Source organism: Pongo abelii, chromosome 15, assembly GCF_028885655.2.
Source record: "Pongo abelii isolate AG06213 chromosome 15, NHGRI_mPonAbe1-v2.0_pri, whole genome shotgun sequence".
NCBI classification, from domain to species: domain Eukaryota; kingdom Metazoa; phylum Chordata; class Mammalia; order Primates; family Hominidae; genus Pongo; species Pongo abelii.
Window position 1 is genome coordinate 91,307,001 of NC_072000.2, and position 18,235 is coordinate 91,325,235.

An 18,235-nucleotide genomic window follows, 5' to 3' on the forward strand; every position below is an offset into this window, starting at 1 on the left:
TAAAGCATTAAATATTATGTATAATAAAAATATTGTCTTAGATCAAACACAGATAACCAAACTTTGAATCTATCATTTGATAGCTGAAATGGTTTGGCTGTGTCCCCACTCAAATTTCATGAATTCCCACATGTTGTGGGAGGGATCTAGTGAGAGGTAATTGAATCATGGGGGCAGGTCTTTCCTGTGCTATTCTTGTGACAGTGAATAAGCATCACAAGGTCTGATGATTGTATAAAGGGGAATTTTCCTGTACAAGCTCTCTTCTTTTGTCTGCCACCATGTAAGATGTACCTTTCCCCTTCTGCCATGCTCATGAGGCTTCCCCAGCTACGTGGAACTGTAAGTCCATTAAACCTCTTTTACTTCCCAATCTCAGGTATATTTTTTATCAGCAGTGTGAAAACTAACTAACACAGTAAATTGGTACCGGGAGTGGGTTGTTGCTGAAAAAGATACTAAAAAATGTGGAAGTGACTTTGGAACTGGGTAACAGGCAGAGGATTCGGAGGGCTCAGAAAAAGAAAAATGTGGGAAAGTTTGGAACCTCCTAGAGGCTTGTTGAATGACTTTAACAAAAATGCTGATAGTGATGTAAACAATAAGGTCTAGGCTGAGGTCGTCTCATATGGAGATGAGGAACTTGCTGGAAACTGGAGCAAAGGTGACACTTGTTATGTTTTAGCAAAGAGACTGGTAGCATTTTGTCTCTTTCCTGGAGATTTGTGGATATTTGAACTTGAGAGCGATGATTTAGGGTATCTAGTGGAAGAAATTTCTAAGCAGCAAAGCATTCAAGGAGTGGCTTGGGTGCTGTTACAAGTATTCCGTTTTATAAGGGAAGCAGATCATAAAGGCTCAGAAAATTTGCAGCCTGACAATGTGATAGAAAAGAAAATTCCATTTTCTGAGGAGAAATTCAAGCTAGCTGCAGAAATTTGCATAAGTAATGAAGAGCCAAATGTTAATCACCAAGACAATGGGGAAAATGTCTCCAGGACATGTCAGAGGTCTTCACAGAAGCCCTTCCCATCACAGGCCAGGAGGCTTATGAGAAACAAATGGTTTTGTGAGCCAGGCCCAGGGTCCTTGTGCTGTGTGCAGTCTAAGGGCTTGGTGCCCCACGTCCCAGCTGCTCCAGATGTGACTAAAAGAGACCAAGGTACAGCTTGGGCCATGGCTTCAGAGGGTACAAGCCCCAAGCCTTGGCAGCTTCCATGTGGTGTTGAGCCTGTGGGTGCACAGGCATCAAGAATAGAGGTTTGAGAACCTCCACCTAGATTTCAGAGGATGTATAGAAACACTTAGATGTCTAGGCAGAAGTTTGCTGCAGGAGCAGGGCTCTCATAGAGATCCCCTGCTAGGGCAGTGTGCAAGAGAAATGTGGGGTTGGGGCCCCCACACAGAGTTCCTACTGGGGCTCTGCTTAGTGGAGCTGTGAGAAGAGGGCTACCATCCTTTAGACCCCAGAAATCCACTGACAGTTTGCACTGTGCACCTGGAAAATCCAGACACCCAATGCCGGCCCATGAGAGCAGTTGGGAGAGAGGCTGTACACTGCAAAGCTACAGGTGGGGAGCTGCCCAAGACCATGTGAACCCACCTCTTGCATCAGTGTGACCTTGATGTGCGACATGGAGTCAAAGGAGATCATTTTGTAGAATTAAGATTTTACTTCGCCTCTGGATTTTGGACTTGCATGGGGCCGGTAGCCCCTTTGTCTTGGCCAGTGTCTCCAATTTGGAATGGCTGTATTTACCCATACCTGAACCCCCATCGTATCAAGGAAGTAACTAACTTGTTTTTGATTTTATAGGCTTATAGGCAGAAGGGACTTGCTTTGTCTCAGATGAGATTTTGGACTGCAGACTTTTGAGTTAATGTTAAAATGAGTTAATGTTGTGGGAAATCAGGGACCCCGAATGGAGGGACTGTCTGGAACTGTGGCAGAGAAACATAAATTGTGAAGATTTCATGGACATTTATCAGTTCCCAAAATTAATACTTTTATAATTTCTTATGCCTGTCTTTACTGCAATCTCTGAACATAAATTGTGAAGATTTCATGGACATTTATCACTTCCCTAATAATACTCTTATAAATTTCTTATGCCTGTCTTTACTTTAATCTCTTAATCCCATTATCTTCATAAACTGAGAATGTACGTCACCTCAGGACCACTATTGTACAAATTGATTGTAAAATGTGTGTTTGAACAATGTGAAATCAGTGCACCTTGAAAAAGAACAGAATAACAGCGATTTTCAGGGAACAAGGGAAGATAACCATAAGGTCTGACTGCCTGCAGGGTCGGGCAGAATAGGGCCATATTTTTCTTCTTGCAGAGCTCCTATAAATGGACATGCAAGTAAAAGAGATATTGCTGAATTCTTTTCCCAGCAAGGAATACCCTGGAGAAGGAATACATTCTTGGGAGGAGGTCTATAAACAGCCACTCTGGGAGTGTCTGTCTTATGCGGTTGAGATAAGAACTGAAATACGCCCTGGTCTTCTGCAGTACCCTCAGGCTTACTAGGATTGGGAAATTCCAGCCTGGTAAATTTGGTCAGACTGGTTCTCTGCTCTTGAACCCTGTTTTCTGTTAAGATGTTTATCAAGACAATATGTGCACAGCAGGACATAGACCATCATCAGTAATTCTAATTTTGCCTTTGCCGTATGATCTTTATTGCCCTTTGAAGCATGTAATCTTTGTGACCTACTCCCTGTTCGTACAATGCCTCCCCTTTTAAAACCCCTAATAAAAACTTGCTGGTTTTGTGGCTCAGGGGACATCATGGACCTACCGATATGTGATGTTACCTCTAGAGGCCCAGCTGTAAAATTCCTCTCTTTGTACTTTTTCTCTTTATTTCTCAGACCGGCCAACACTTAGAAAATGGAAGGAACCTACGATGAAATATTGGGGGCTGCTTCCCCCAATAAGTTAACACTTTGGGGACTGTTGGGAAGGTATGATTGGTTTTGAAATGTGAGGACATGAGGTTTGGGAGGGGCCAGGAGTGGGATGATATAGTTTGACTGCATTCCCACCCAAATCTCACCTTTAATTCCTATGTGTTGTGGGAGGGACCTAGTGGGAGGTAATTGAATCCTGGGGACAGCTCTTTCCTGTGCTGTTCTTGTGATAGTGAATAAGTTTCACGAGATCTGATGATTATATAAGGGCCAGTTTCCTTGCACAAGCTCTCTTCTCTTGTCTGCCGCCACATGAGACATGGCTTTCACCTTCCACCATGATTGTGAGACTTCCCCAGCCACATGGAACTGTAAATCCATTAAACCATTTTTTCTTCTTAGTCTCTTATATGTCTTTACCAGCAGTGTGAAAACAGACTAATACAATAGCTAGGGAACCACAGAAAACATCCTTAATCTGGTGGCAACTAATTTTCATCCTCTGTAAAGTGAATATAGTAACTCACCCTCAAGATCATTGGGAGAACTGACATAATGCATAAAACCAACTGACATCTAGTAGACACTAAAATCATGTCTATGATTATTATTTTATAATTCATGTAAATGTCTGAGCATCAAATCAGTACATTCACGAAACCCTGGATGCATTCCCTATTTTCATAAAGCTTTTATATGAGAAACTATCTGCTGACTAGGTGAAAGAAGATCCTATGTTTTAATAAACAAGAAAATGAGTAACATGATTCTTTTCCCCTAATGTGAAATATAATAGTACCTAGATTAACCATATTAGAGAAAGCCATTATGGCTATGGCAAATTGTAACATGCCATCTTGAGGCAAATTTATGTTGTATGTATAATTACATTTTAAAACATAACTTACTTGGTGTCAGATTCATATGAAAGACCAAGGAATCAAAGGCTCCCACAACCCGCTGTGGGATTGTGGCCACCTATGCTGGACTTGCGAAGGAGCTGGGGAAAAAAACAGTTCTGTGACATGTTGATGGCCACTACTTTTAGCCTATAGGTGATAGAGTCTGAGAAAATAGCAGGAGATTAAAAAGATAATACTTTGGAAAGAGATGTACTGTGAGTGCTTCCCCTCCTTTGCGGCAGAGTGGTGGGCAACATCAATCCTATTTCACGTCTAATAAAAAGGGCTTCAAAGCAACCATATAAATAACTATAAATGTTGTCTACAGTTGTAGGTGCAGATACCTAAGGAAAATAATGCCCTAAGTCTTCCTTTATGACCTACACATACGGAGTGAGAGGCTGTAAGAATGCTTTCTATGGACCAGATGTGGATCATTTGTGCAAGAACCGGCCTAAGCATGTCTTGGATTCTATCCAAGAAGGTTGCCTGTGGGTAAAGAAAAGCTCATAAAACAACTGCAGCCATCTTCCTCCTGCTCTAAGGATGAAGCCAACCAACAGAGGAAGGTAGAACCAACAGAATGACCAAAGAGTGGAGCTGAGAAATAACACACCAGTTCCACAGTCTGCTCAACCTTTGGTCTTCTGGTTATATAAGATAAATATTGGACAAAAAACCAAACACCGCATGTTCTCACTCATAGGTGGGAATTGAACAATGAGAACACATGGACACAGGAAGGGGAACATCACACTCTGGGGATTGTTGTGGGGTGGGGGGAAGGGGGAGGGATATCATTAGGAGATATACCTAATGCTAAATGACAAGTTAATGGGTGCAGCACACCAGCATGGCACATGTATACATATGTAACTAACCTGCACATTGTGCACATGTACCCTAACACTGAAAGTATAATAATGAAAATAAAATTTAAAAAGAGAAGTACATCAATAAATATGATTTCTTCAAATGTAAAAAAAAAAAATAATAAGATAAATATTATTATTACTTAAGCCACTTTTTGTTAAGGATTTTGTTTCTTGTAGCCAAAAGCATGAGAGTCACTACACTTTCTAATCTATGGGGTTGGTGGGATATTTAGTGGAAATATATGAAATGCCACTAGTAAAATATCTTTGAACGTAGTTGGCAGCCAATAGACAAATACTAAGTGTTTTCTTACTGAAGTTTTTGTTAGCTAAGCTGCAATTATATTTTTCAAAATGCCTTCCCCAGGTGACTTTGTATTAGACATGGCCATAAGAGAAGTTTGTGTGAGATTTGCAAGTTAGAAGTGAAAGTCAGCCCTCTAGCTGGCCTGGATTGATAACTCTGACCCAAAAGCTCATGCTGTTGGCATGAGGCAGTGTCCTGACTTCTAGCTCCTCCAACTTGCACTGGACCTTCTAAAATTGGGTTAAGTTTTTGCCGAGGCACCTGTGTTGATCTGTGGTAAAAGACACCATATACCCTGAAGGTTACCTGCATCAACAGGTTTGGGAGAGAGACAGATACAGGTTTCAATGTGAGACAGATACAGGTTTCAATTTGTTTTTTTATGTTCCAGTTCATCAACAAAGATGTCAGTTTTCCCTTATTCTAGCCCACTTCAGTCCCACTTTCCTTTGCAGATGCTGACCTGGCTGGTCTATATCAACTTCAAGCCCAACAGTAGATATAGGGGGAAACAAGCACAAATAGATCTCTTCAACAGCTCCCATGATTCTGTAAGGTCTAATTGCTGTAACAAATTTCTTATTCTGTATAACTCATAGGACTCTGCTTCTCTGATTGAAACCAGAATGATACATGAGCACTTGCTGACACTAGCCTGGGAGAAGCCAGAGTGCAACCTCTGTCTCAAATAATGTCTTCAAATATATCTTCAGCTGAAAATAATCTCTTCCTTCTCTGAAAACTTATAGTTTCATATAATATTTAACATAGTGTAATGTTCACAATTTTATCTTCTTTAATATATTTCAATTTATTTTCATCCTTTTCTTTTTTTTTTAATTGACAATGAACAGAAATTTATTGGCTCACAGTTCCGAAGGCTGGGAAGTCCATGATTGGAGGCTCGCATCTCATGAAAGCTTTCGTGAGGGCAAAAGAAAGCAAGAAAGGGCCAAATTCACCCTTTAATAATGGCATAAATTCCACCCATGAGGGCAGAGACCTGGCGATCTAATCACCTCTTAAAAATCCCACCTCTTCGTACTGTTACAATGTACATTACTTAGTGTGTTACAACTCAGATTTCAACATGAATTTTGGAGAGGACAAATATTCAATCCATAGCAAAACATATCTTTTTTAAGGGAAAAATGTGTGCTCTACGTAGAAAATTTTGACCATCGAAATTTGTATTATCTGCCTAATTGATGGAGAAAATATTTTTCTCTAAGAAAATGTGGCACATATACACCATGGAATACTATGCAGCCATAAAAAATGATGAGTTCATGTCCTTTGTAGGGACAAGGATAAAGCTGGAAACCATCATTCTCAGCAAACTATCGCAAGGACGAAAAACCAAACACCACATGTTCTCACTCATAGGTGGGAATTGAACAATGAGAACACTTGGACACAGGAAAGGGAACATCACACACTAGGGCCTATTGTGGGGTGGGGGGAGGGATAGCATTAGGAGATATACCTAATGTAAATGACAAGTTAATGGGTGCAGCACACCAACATGGGACGTGTATACATATGTAACAAACCTGCACGTTGTGCACATGTACGCTAGAACTTAAAGTATAATTAAAAAAAAAATACTAAAAAAAATTTCATCTTTTTCTTCTTCTCTCCCTCTTTTATATCAAAACTGTTAATAATAATACAGCTAGTATTTATTTACTGGCTGCCAAATGTGTTCAAAGATATTTTGCTAATGGCATTTTGTACATTTCTAATCATTCTCCCACCAACCGTATAGATTAGATAATGTAGTAATTCTGATGACCAAATAGTTTCCCTTTAAAAAAATAATCAGTTGGGCTGGCATTCACACATGACAGCAGCTGACTAGAGCGTGTAGCAGCAGCCCCCTTAGGTGTTTCTGTGCTCTCCTGTTTACCCCGGCCCCATTATTTTCTATTAGCATCCATCACCAAGGCAGTGTTGGTTATCACCATCACTATGGACTGAATATTTGTATACCCCCACAACCCATATGCTGAATCCTTAACTTCAAAGTAATGGCATTTGGAGGCGGAGACTTTGGGAAATAATTAGGTTTAGACTGGGTCATGAAAGTAGAGCCCCCATGATGAAACTCTCTCTCATGAGGACACAGCAAGAAGGTGGCCATCTACAAGCCAGGAAGAGGGCCTTCACCAGAACTTGACCATGCTGTCACTATGATCTTGGACTTCCTAGCCTCCAGAACTGTGAGAAATAAATTTCTATTATTTATCCTACTCATCTGTGGCATTTGTAGTAGCATCTCAAGCTAAGACAAACATCAAACTTTTTTTATGTCTTTTACTCATTAAGCCTGGATTCTGAAGGCTTTTGCGTTCAGGACCCCATATTCCAAAAGCAGCTTTGTACTGAGTGTCTGTGATGGGTTTGTGGTTGACAGGGAAAGTGACAGATGTTTCAGGAAGATTGTTAAAGCAAATATTTCAAAACTCATGAGCAGTCTTAGACTTGGTGAAGTTTGAAGTGCAATGGAGAGTTTGGCCAGATACAGTAATTAGAAAGGGTTTTGGGGCCAGATGTTAAACTGGTCTCAAATACCAGTTTTATTTAGTAGACATCAGGAAACAATTGAAGCATTTTAAGGAGGTGAGAGAAATGACCAGGGCTATGGTATAGGAAAATCAATCTAGAAGTTGTATAATAGTGAATTAGGTGGGAGCAGCGACAGAAATGGGACGTACTTATGATGCAGCAACATTTTTACTTTCTTAACCAGTTTTTGGAGGAAGACTTATCTGTTTATTCTTATCGCCATTGGACCATTGTCTTTGTCTGGTTTAAAAATGTCACAGAATTTGAAGCTCTAGATTTATTTATCACTGAGATTGGTAGATAAAACTTCAAGTTTGCCTTTGTTTAAAGGAAACATATTCAAGCTGGTATTTCAGTTTATATACAAATTCCCCAGGCAGTTTGGTTGCCAAGACTGTTCTGGAAATCTTGCAAGCACTGTTCTGTTGGCATTTTAGCACTGCTGATTTAAATATTAGCTGAAAACTATAAAAGTAGTATTTAATTTCTTCTACTGTATAAGAAGCCCTTAGAACTTCATATTCGAAAGAGGGCACATATAGAGATAGTATTATATTCATATGCCCAGTAAGGGACCAGACTGACACACAGCAAAAATTATCAGTTGGAGGATACCAAAGAAATCATAACATTATACTTTCACCAAAGAATTATGAGGTCTTAGCTACATCCTAGAAATGACTGATTAGAAAGAAAAGTATTTACACTATTGAACTAGGAAGATACCTTAATCCCTTCCTGAGTAAATCTGTACTTTCTCTATATAATAAATGGAGTTTCTGTCTTTCCCCTGCCCCCAAGTTACAGTGAACCAAAAGGATAATTATCCATTGGTTACATTTCAGGTAACAGAATGAGAATCAGAGAACTAAAAAGCAACACTGGTGACTGTCTATCATCAAAATGCCAGATGAATTCAAAATACCCAACTGCTTAAAATAGAAATAAGTAAATAAACAAAAAAAATGTTGAATCACATTACATATTACTGTAGTCTTATGTTCTTTTGGGTAGGAAAGCTTGAGTGATGATTGAGCAAAGTCACCCATCTGTCTTCTAATCTAGTATAGAAATCATGTCATCCTTCTACTGTACATGTATCTGGTTTGATTCCATTTAGAGAACTTTAGTGTTAAGTAACAAAACTACAGTTAAAAGGTTAATAGATGCAATTACATCTAGAACCGCTTTGGTGTTCAAAATAAAAGAAGGGATCGTGTTAAAATAGGCTATCTCCCTAGAGGCCCTCTGGATTGGAGTCTCTGTTTTCATCTTTGGCATTTTCAAGGCCCTGTTCCATTTTGGAGAATAGTACCTGCTAGACATAATCTCCCTAAAGAAAGAAAAAAGAAAGCTATTTGAAGTCAAGCAGAGGCCTTATCCTATAACCAAATGCCAACTTTCTATTTTTTACTTTTGTATAAGCCAACCTACCAATGCAAAATTATATTCTGCAGCTTCCATCTTAAATCTATTTGCATTTTTCTATACTCCTGTCTTAGTCTATCTTTTGTTGTTATAATAGAATACCACAGACTGGATAATTTATAAAGAAAAGCAGTGTATTTGGTCATAATTCTGAAGACTGAGAAGTCTGAGAGCATTGTGCTAGCATCTGACAAAGTTAGTCCCATGGTGGATATTCAGAAAGGCAAGAAAGCAAGTGCTAGAGAGAGCTAGCTCTTATAAGAAAGCCAATCCTGTGATAATTAATCCACTTCCATGATAACAGCATTAATTTATTCATGTGGTTGGAATCCTTGTAACTTATCCACCTTCCAAGGTCCCCGCCTCACAACAGTGTTACTTTGGAGGCCAAGTTTCCAACAGATGCTCTTTTGGAAACCGTAGCACATCCAAACCATAGCACATCCTATCAGGTTTGAACCACAAATCCTGGCCAATCAGTAGTTCATAATTACATTACATTAGTCAGCTCAGGGTGCCATAACAAAATGCCACAAGCTTCATGAATTACATAACAGATATTTATTGTCTCACAGTTCTGGAGTCTGGAAAATTCAAGATCAAGTTGCCAGCTGGTTTGGTTCCTGGTGAAGTTCCTCTTCAAAGGAACTTCCTTTGAAGTCTTAGCTACATCCTAGGCTCAAAGCCAGCTGCCTTTTCTGTTTCTTCATATTGTGGAGGAAGCTCTGGTTTCTCTTCCTCTTCTCAGAAAGACACCAAACCTACTGGATTCAGGTGCCACACATAAGGCATTATTTAACTTTACCACATAAAAGCCCTGTCTCCAAACACAGTTACATTGTGGGTTAGGGCTTCAACAAATGAATTTTGGGTGAACAAATTCAGTTCAAAACGTAGCACAGAGGAAACTAGTTAACATCTAAGCCTCGGTGTCCTCATGTTGAACATCAAGAAAATGCTATCTTCTTCAAATGATTGTTTTCCAGAACTTATGAGATAGTGTATTTTAAAAATACAGTATCTGCACAAAATATCCAAGTGTTTTCCTACCTTGAACCATCTGCTTAGATGTTCATGCTATTCTTGGACCTGTACTTTGCCCCCAACCCTGCCTACACCATTCTACTGAGCTTGCAACTTTGGCCAGCATCTCTAGACCCATAACTGCCGGGTTCAGACCTCTGAATGCCTACCCAAGTCCTCAGCACATGCTGAGGACCTGAAATTCTTTACCTGTCTATTGGTTTTCAGTTATCCCCTTAAAGATCCCAGTATTATGTATAAAATATAGATATAGATAAATTAGATAAATATAAAACAAAAAAGGGGCCAGTTCTTCTTTAAGCAGGGCCCTGACCCATTTCTCATCACTGGGAGGGACCTCCCAGCCAGGCCCTCCAGCTACACCTGCCTGCACTTATTATGAATAGAGTTCTGATCTTTCCCTGGGACATAGTGCCCAGGGGAGGGGAGAGCTGCCACCTGGGTTGGTTGGATAATTCAGCCATTCCAGCCTGTGGGCTTTGGAGAGTCCATGTCAATAGGAGCAGATGTGGCTCCCCACCATGACACAGCTGTTTGGTCAAAGCATGGTCAGACTGCTTCTTTAGGTGGAACCTGATTCACTGCTCATCATAGGGCAGGTCCTCCCAGGCAGGTCCTCTCAGCAGGGGCATCCATCCCACCCCACCTGTGTTCTACAGGGCCAATAGATCTCTAATCACTTTCTCAGACAGAGCATGCCTGAGGGGCAGGAAGTCTGCCACATTGGCCATTCAAGACTCTCAGCCAGTCCAGTCTATGGATCTTGGAGAGACCAAACTGATCAGGGGCTGGAGGAATCTCCAACACAGCACAACTTCTCTATCAAAAAGCATCCAGACTGCTTCTTTAAGTGATTGCCTGAACCCTTTCCTCCTGACTGGGTGAGACCTCCCAACCAGCGTCTCCAGCCACCTCCTAGGGGTGTGTTTGGGCTGGCAGTAGGTCAGTATCCCTCTGGGATGGAGCCCTCAGAGGAAGGGATGGACTGCTATCTTTGCTGTTTTATAGCCTTCACTGGTGATACCTCCAGGTACAGAAAAAACTGAGTCAACTAGGGTCTGAAGCAGATCCCCAGCAAACTGCAGCAGCCTTAAAGAAGAGTGGTCAGACTATTAAAAGAAAAACAAACAACAACAAAACACAAAAGCCCTATCCAAAGGTCGGCAACCTTGGAGGTCAAAGATAGATACTCCCATGAAGATGAGAAAAAATGCAAAAACACTGAAAACTCAAAAAGCCAGATGGCCGCTTTTTCTCCAAATGACCACGCCACCTCTCCAGCAAGGGCTCAGAACTCAGCTGAGGCTGAGAAGACTGAAATGACAGAAATAGGATTCAGAAGGTGCATAATAACAAACTTCACCGAGCTAAAGGAGCACATTGTAACCCAATAACAAGAATCCAAGAATCATGATAAAACAACATGGTAGTTGACAGCCAAAATAGCCAGTTTAGAGAGGAACAAAACTGACCTGTTAGAGCTGAAAAACACACTACAAGAACTTCATGATGCAATCACTAGTATTAATAACAGAATAGACCAAGAGGAAAGAATCTAAGAACTTGAAGACGATATCTTTCTGAAAAACAACAGGTGAATAAGAATAGAGAAAAAAGAATGAAAAGGAATGAAAAAAACTTCTGAGAAATATGGGATTATGTAAAGAGATTAAATCTATGATGAATTGGGGCACCTGAAAGAGACAAGGAGAATGAAACCAGGTTAGAAAACATACTTCAGGATATCATCCAGGAAAACTTCCCCCAACCAAGCAAGACAGGCCAACATTCAAATTCAGGAAATGTGGAGAACCCCAGTAAGAAACTCCATGAGAAAATCATCCTCAAGACACAAAATCATCAGATTCTCCAAGGTCAAAATGAAAGAAAATGTTAAGAGCAGCTAGAGAGAAAGGTCAGATCATCTACAAAAAGAAGCCCATCAATCTAACAATGGACCTCTCAGTGGAAATTCTACAAGCCAGAAGAAACTGGGATCCAATATTCAACATCCTTAAACAAAAGAATTCAAACTCAGAAGTTCATGTCCGGCCAAACTAAGCTTCATCAGTGAAGGAGAAATAAGATCTTTTTCAAACAAGCAAATGCTGAGGGAATTCATCACCACCAGACCTGCTTTGCAGGAGCTCCTGAAGAAACACTAAATATGGGAAGGAAAAACCATTACCAGCCACTATAAAAATACACTGAAGTACACAGACCAGTGACACTATGAAGCAACCACATAAACAAGTCTGCAAAATAACCAGCTAGCATCGTGATAACAGGATCAACTGCACACATAACAATACTAACCTTAATTATAAATGGGCTAAATACCCCAATTAAAAGATACAGAATGGCAAGCTGAATAAAGAATGGAGACTCATTGGTATGCTGTTTTCAAGAGACCAGTCTCACATGCAAAAAGATACCTATAGGCTCAAAATAAAAGGATGGAGGAAAGTTTACCAAGCAAATGGAAAACAGAAAAAAAGCAGCAGTTGCAATCCTAGTTTCTGACAAAACAGACTTTATACCAACAAAGAACAAAAAACAAAAAGAAGGGCATTACATAATAATAAAGGGTTCAATTCAACAAGAAGAGCTAACTATCCTAAATACATACGCACCCAATACAGGAGCACCCAGGTTCGTAAAGCAAGTTCTTAGAGACCTACTATGAGACTTAGACTCCCACGCAACAATAGTGAGAGACTTTAACACCCCACTGACAATATTAGATCATTAAGACAGAAAATTAACAACAACATTCAGGACTTGAACTCAGCTCTGGATCAAGTGGATAGATACATAAATATTTATAGATAGATACAGAACCAATAGATACATACATATGTATATATATACATATATACATATATATACACACACAAATACACACACATATATACATATAGAACTGATAGACATATGCAGAACTCTGCACCCAAAAACAACAGAATGTACATTCTTCTCATGGCCACATGGCATTTACTCTAAAATTAATCACATAATTGGAAGTAAAACACTCCTCAGCAAATGCAAAAGAACTGAAATCATAACAGTCTCTCAGACCACAGCATAATCAAATTAGAACTAAAGATTAAGAAATTCGCTCAAAACCACACAACTATGTGGAAACTGAATAACATATTCCTAAATGACTCTTGGGTAAATAACAAAATTAAGGTAGAAATCAAGAAATTATTTGAAACTAGTGAGAACAAAGGTACAACCTACCAGAATCTCTGGGATGCAGTTAAAGCAGTGTTAAGAGGGAAATTTATAGCATTAAATGCCCACATCAAAAAGGTGGAAAGGTCTCAAGTTAACAACATAACAGCATGAGTAAAATAACTGGAGAACCAAGAGCAAACAAACCCCAAAGCTAGCAGAAGACAAGAAATAACAAAGATCAGTGGTGAACTGAAGGAGATAGAGACACAAAAAAAGCTACAAAAAATAAAAAATCTAGGAGCTGCTTATTTTTTTTGGAAAAAATTAACAAAATAGGATCTTAGCTAGACTAACAAGGAAGAAAAGAGAGAAGATTCAAATAAAAATCAGAAATGATAAGAGGAATATCACTGCTGACCCTACAGAAATACAAACAACCATCAGAGGATACTATAAATACCTCTATGCACATAAACTAGAAAATCTAGGAGAAACTGATACATTCATGGACACATACCTCCCAAGACTGAACCTGTAATAAATTGAATCCCTGAATAGAGCAATAACAAGTTCTAAAATTGATGCAGTAGTAAATATCCTACCAACCATTAAAAAAGCCCAGGACCAGATGGATTAAAGCTGAATTTCACCTAAGGTACAAAGAAGAGCTGGTACCATTTCTACTGAAACCCTTCGAAAAAATTAAAAAGGAAGGACTCCTCCATAAGCCATTCTATGAGGCCGGTATCATCCTGATATCAAAACCTGGCAGAGACACAACCAAATGGAAAACTTCAGGCCAATATCCTTGATGAACACTGGTGCAAAAATCAACAAAATACTGGCAAACTGAATCCAGCAGCACATCAAAAAGCTTATCCACCACGATCAAGTATGCATTGTCCTCAAGAAGCATGGTTGATTCAGAATACATGAATCAATAAATTTGATTAATCACATAAAAAAATCTAAAGGCAAAGATCACATGATTACCTCAATAAATGCAGAAAAGGCCTTTGTTAAAATTCACCATCCCTTTATGTTAAAAACTCTCAATAAACTAGGTATTGAAGGCAAATACCTCAAACTAATAAGAGCCATATATGAGAAACCCACAGTCAATATCATACTGAATGGGCAGACACTGGAAGCATTCCCCTTGAAAACCGGCACATGACAAGGATGCCCTCTCTCACCACTCTTATTCAACATAGTATTGGAAGTTCTGGCCAGGGCAATCAGACAAGAAAAAGAAATAAAGCGTATTCAAATAGGAAGAGAAGAAGTCAAACTATCTTTGTCTGCAGATGACATGTTCCCATATCTAGAAAACCCCATTGTCTCAGCCCAAAAGCTTCTTAAGCTGATAAGCAATTTCAGCAAAGTCTCAGGATACAAAATCAATGTGCAAAAATTGCTAGCATTCCTATACACCACTGACAGGCAAGCCAAGAGCCAAATCATGGATGAACTCCCATTCACAACTGCCACAAAGAGGATAAAATACCTAGGAATACAGCTAACAAGGGAAGAGAAGGACCTCTTCAAGGAGAACTACAAACCACTGCTCCAAGAAATCGGAGAGGACACAAATGAATAGAAAACATTCCATGCTCATGGATAGGAAGAATCAATATCGTGAAAATGGCCATAATGCCCAAAGCAATTTATATATTTAATGCTATTCCCGTTAAATAACCATTGACATTCTTCAGAGAATTAGAAAAAACTATTTTAAACTTCATGTGGAACCAATACAGAGCCTTAATAGCCAAGACAATCCTAAGTAAAAAAAAAAAAAAGCCAGAAGCTTCATAATACCAGATTTCAAACTATATACTACAAGGCTACAGTAAGCAAAATAGCATGGTACTGACACAAGAAAAGACACACAGACACAGATGGAGCTGAAAAGAGTACCCAGAAATAAGACTGCACACCTACAACCATCTGATCTTCTACAAAACCTGACAGAAACAAGCAATGGGGAAAGGATTTCCTATTTAATAAGTGGTGCTGGGAGAACTGGTTAGTCATATGCAGATAACTGAAGCTGACCCCTTCCTTACACCTTATACAAAAATTAACTCAAGATGGATAAAGACTAAAATGTAAAACCCAAAACTATAAAAACCCTAGAAAAAACCTAGGCAATACCATTCAGGACACAGGCATGGGCAAATATTTCATGATGAAGATGCCAAAAGCAATTGCACCAAAGCAAAAATTGACAAATGAGTTCTAATTAAACTGAAGAGCTTCAGTACAGAAAAGAAACTATCATCAGAGTGAACAGACAACCTACAGAATGGTATAAAATGTTTGCAATCTATCCATCTGACAAAGCTCTAACATCCAGCATCTATAAGGAACTTAAATAAATTTACAAGAGAAAACAAACAACCCCATTAAAAAGTGGGCAAAGGGGAGGAACAGACACTTCTCAAAAGAAGACATACATGTGGCTAACAAACGTGAAAAAAAGTTCAGTGTCACTGGTTATTAGAGAAATGCAAATCAAAACCACAATGAGATACCAAGTCACACCAGTCTGAATGGTTGTCATTAAGGAGTCAAATAACAACAAATTCCTGCGAGGTTGTGGATAAAAAAGGAACGCTTTTACACTGTTAGTGGGAGTGTAAATTAGTTCGACCATTGTAGAAGTCAGGGTGGTGATTCCTCAATGTCTTAAGAGACAGAAATACCATTCGACCCAACAATCCCACTACTGTCTATATACCCAAAGGAATATAAATCATTCTATTATAAAGATATATGCATGTGTATATTCACTGCATCACTATTCACAATGGCAGAGACATGGAATCAACCTAAATGTCCATCAATGATAGATTGGATAAAGAAAATATGGTACATTACACCATGGAATATTATGCAGCCATAAAAGGAATGAGATTATGTTCTTTGCAGGGACATGGATGGAGCTGGAGGGCATTATTCTCAGCAAACTAAAGCAGGACCAGAAAGCCAAATACCACATGTTCTCACTTAGAAGCAGGAGCCAAATCATGAGAACATATGGACACGTAGTGGGGAACAACACACAGTGGGGCCTATCGGAGTGTGTGGGGGTAGGAAAGAGGAGGGAGAGCATCAAGAGAAATAGCTGATGGATGCTGGGATGACCTGTGCAGCAAACCACCATGGCACACATTTACCTATGTAACAAACCTGCCCATCCTGAACATGTACCTGAACTTAAAAGTTGGAAATCAAAATAAAATAAAATAAAAGAGATATAAAAGACATATATATTACATATATATTAACCAATCAATGTGTAGACCTTGTTTGGATCCTGATTCAAAATATAAGCTGTAAAAATTATATGTGTGTGTGTATATATATATAATTTGTTTACAGACACACATTGGACATTTGATAATATAAAGAAATTAATTTTTACGGAAGTATAATAATGGTATTTTGGTTACATTTTACAAGAGTACACATGGACATAAAGACGAGAAAAATAGACACCAGGACCTACTTGAGGGTGAAGAGTAGGAGGGGGGTGAGAATGGAAAATCTGGAAAATCTGCCTGTTGGGTAGATTATTTGTTGGGTAACAAAATAATTTGTATACCAAACCCCTATGACATGCAGTTTACTCATGTAACAAACCTGCACACCTACCCCCTGAATCTAATAAAAGTTGGACGTAAAAACTAATTAAGTGAAGAGTTCTTGTCTTTTAGTAATAGATACTGAAATATTATTTAGATGGGATGTCAGAATATCTAGGATTTGCTTCAAATTAATTTAAGGTCTGAGGAGTGGGTGGGAACAAAGATGAAGCAAGATTGGCCAAGAGTTCAAACCTGTTATTGGTGGGTGATGGGTCCATGAGGGTTCATTATCCTGTTCTCCCTGCTTTTGTATGTTTCTGAATTACCATAATAAAAAGTTTAAAACATAAAAAATATACATACAGGCATCGATATACAGATGAAGTCCTGAAGTCCCTGATGTCACCCATGGAAAATTTCTACAACCCCTTCCTGTCTAATGGACACTTTAAAAAGTGCTGGAGTCAGATTATGGAAGACATAACTGATATTTTAATAAAATAAATATGGAGAAAATATTTCATACACTGTAATTCTGACTGCTTATCTGGTCCTCTTGCTTTTTATTTTCATCCTATTACTTGCTGCTTTCACCAGACCTCTAGATCAGTGGTTCTCTACTGCAATGAAAACAAATGATATCTATTAATTGTTCTGAAGATACTTTCAAGCAATTTAAAAAATGATGCTTTGTGAAGAAACCCCATTCTACATATAAACAAAATTATATTTCCAAAAATTGCTATACACTGTACACTGTTGATTCTTTCACTTTTACTAATGACTCTTGTGATGCCTAATATAGCAGTTAGTTTTTGGTTTCTAAGGCATGCATGGTCTAATGTAATATTCACAGTCACCCTCTGTGGACACTGAAACAGAGTGCTACAGGTGAGCTGCCCAATGTAACCTAGCTAGAAGGTGGTGGAGCCCAGTTTGGATCCTAGCAGTCAATCTTAAGAGGCCACTCTTAACCAGTGTGCAATATCCTCCTGAGTCAAAGTGAATGGCGGGCTCATGTAATCAGTATCCCTGGGGTTGTCCACAACCTAGGCTTCATCTCCCTGGGATGCCATGTCACCTGTCACATGTCATGTCAGCCACTGAAGAATGAAGGGTCAATACAGCCATTTTATATTCTTGCTGGTAAAACACATTGCATTTGCTAGTAAGGATACTGAGAGTGTGGTCACCATCAGTCACATTTCTGCTCAATGGATTAAATCTGATTAGAAGCAAAAGATTTAAAAATCCTCTCCCCAAATCCTGTACTTTTGTGTTATTTTAAGATATATATCTTTCAGAAAAAAAGTCCGGTCAGATGCCTCCAAGGTAAAAATATTCAGAGAAGGGCTTAATGTCTGCATTTGGACTTTTAAACTTACATGATATAAGCAAAATTCAGAATTAGCTTATTT

General features: G+C 39.0%; 1 long non-coding RNA gene across 1 annotated transcript in view; it reads left to right on the forward strand.

The window, feature by feature from the left end:
• The first annotated feature begins 228 nt into the window (after positions 1 to 228).
• Positions 229 to 18,235, forward strand: part of LOC134760093 (uncharacterized) — a 98,228-nt gene continuing 80,221 nt past the window's right edge. Inside the window, exon 1 of the long non-coding RNA XR_010137007.1 lies at positions 229 to 342. This is a non-coding gene — a long non-coding RNA (uncharacterized LOC134760093). The remainder of the gene's footprint in view (positions 343 to 18,235) is intronic.